General features: G+C 33.6%; 1 pseudogene; it reads right to left on the reverse strand.

Moving 5' to 3' along the window:
* Nucleotides 1–1594: 1594 nt before the first annotated feature.
* On the reverse strand, nt 1595–1710 carry LOC145258473 (U2 spliceosomal RNA; annotated as a pseudogene).
* Nucleotides 1711–2357: the final 647 nt, after the last annotated feature.

Below are 2357 nucleotides of genomic sequence, written 5' to 3' on the forward strand. Positions count from 1 at the left end.
TCTAAATAGTAAACTGTTTCAGCCATTTCCGGGACGGACTTCATATCCCAAACACACTGCTAAAAATTTACATGAAATAATGTAATGTCTAAATAGTAAACTGTTTCAGCCGTTTCCGGGACTGACTTTTTATCCCAAACCCACTGCTAAAAATATACATGAAATAATGTAATGTTTAAATAGTAAACTGTTTCAGCCATTTCCGGGACCGACTTTATTTCAAAAACCCACTGCTAAAAATATACATGAAATAATGTAATGTCTAAATAGTAAACTGTTTCAGCCATTTTTGGGAATTGACTTATAATCCCTACCCCACTGTTGAAAATATACATGAAATAAAGTAATGTATAAATCGTAAACTTTTTCAGCCATTTCCGGGACCGACTACTTATCTCCCATTCTACTGTGATAAATATACATTAAATAAAGTAATGTCCAAGACATAAATGGTTGCAGCCATTTTCAGAACCGACTTCATATTTCCCACCCCAATGTTAAAAATATACATTAAATAAAGCAATGTGTAAGGCGTAAACGGGTTCACCCATTTTCGGGACTTATTTGATATCCCCCATCCCACTGTTAAAAACATACATGAAATATAGCAATGTTTAAATCGTAAACGGTTTGAGTAATTTCCGGGACTGACTTCATATCCCGTAACCCACTGCTTGAAATATACTTGAAATAAAGTAATATTTAAAACATAAACTGTTTCAGCAGCTTTTCGAAAGTAATACATAAAAACATTAACACGGATTAGGTAACCAGTGCTTCAACATGAATGTCTGAGTGTACTATCAGTTTCAGCATTCCAGTGGCTTAACCCCCTCCATTTTTTGGTTTTGGTTAATGGAGGAGAAATCCTTCATTACTGATACAATTCTTATTTTTGTTATTGACCAGAGAGCCCCTTTTGGGGAGCGTGTTTTCCCCTAAAGTTTTAACCAACCTCATGTCCAATTCCGCCCTCGTGGAGAAGCAAGTAAAAAAAAAAAAAAAAAAAAAAAATCAGAACGGACATTTTCCAGGGCATTTTATAATTAATCAGGAGTAACAAACTTTCACAAGAAACACTCGTCTAGCTGTAAACACTATCAATAATTCCCCCCCACTCTTTATCTGTTCTTAAACCTAAACGTAGATTCCATGAACAAAGCTTCTTTCTTAGAACTGCACGCCTGTGGAATTGTCTTCCGTGTTCCTGCTTTCCGGCTGACTACAATATGGTTGTGTTCAAGTCTAAAGTAAATAAGTTCTTGATGAGCCGTTCCATATAAGTTATCAAATTTACCAAATTTTCATTACTAATGATTACTATATTGTCCAATTTCTACTGTACACTCTTTAACCCTTATCCTTGAGTGGTCTCTGGGCCTTGATAATGTGGTGATGCCTTTGTATAAAAAAACAAAAAAGAAAAAAAAACAAACAAACACTTCCATGGCATTTTGTAATTAAATCAGAAATAACTTTTTCCAGTTATTTTTTTAATATTAAAACTTTGTTACATTAAACATAGTACCTATTCACAATGCCTCCCCACGGGACAGATTTAGACACCAGGGTCGTTTTTTTTTTAACGTGGAGAAAAAATTGTCTTAGTCGTAAAGGATTTCTCTTCCACTGAAAGAGAAGAAATTGAAATGTAGCACCTGAAGAACAGATACTACACTTTAATCTTAGCCAAAAGGCCAAGAAAAACAAATCATTTTTATTAGCTTTGCCTCAACAGCGACACCAATTTTTTTTAAATATTTCCTTTTTTCAAGGGTGACATGGTTTATTTGGAATATTCCACTTTCCACTTTCCTATGCACAGCATGATAACGGACGGAGCGATAAGTGTAATAATATAATGATAATAATAATGATAAATGTTTCTGCTCCCTCAAACAGCCTGTCAGAGGAAGTCGTAATGATGCCTGTCATATACAAATTTAAAGTCGACTTGGACAAACATTCAGACTGTATATAGATGCAATAGCTTCTGTTCTTTATCGTTAGTTTCTGCACTTTGTTATTATTACCTCTCTTGTTACGATTGGAACTCTTCGCTTTCTTTTTCAGTAAAAATTAATTTTCGCTAAATGCCTTTAAAACTGCTTTCTTTAATAATTAATTTTCTACCTTATCGTTTTTCGTAACTTTATGATATGTTTATTACTACGACATGAAATTAAATAGCTACCATTGGCTTCATTTGAAATTTAATATTTCGATTTTCGAATTTCGCTCTAATAATTTGTAGTCGAAGCACCATTTTTTTCCTTTTATCATCAGAACTTTTTTTTACACCTTTTAATTCTGGAATCTTTCTGCCGTACTCAGGAATCTACACGTAATTTCAAATG

This window comes from Euprymna scolopes, chromosome 33, assembly GCF_053919585.1.
Source record: "Euprymna scolopes isolate OS-2025 chromosome 33, ASM5391958v1, whole genome shotgun sequence".
NCBI classification, from domain to species: Eukaryota; Metazoa; Mollusca; class Cephalopoda; order Sepiida; family Sepiolidae; genus Euprymna; species Euprymna scolopes.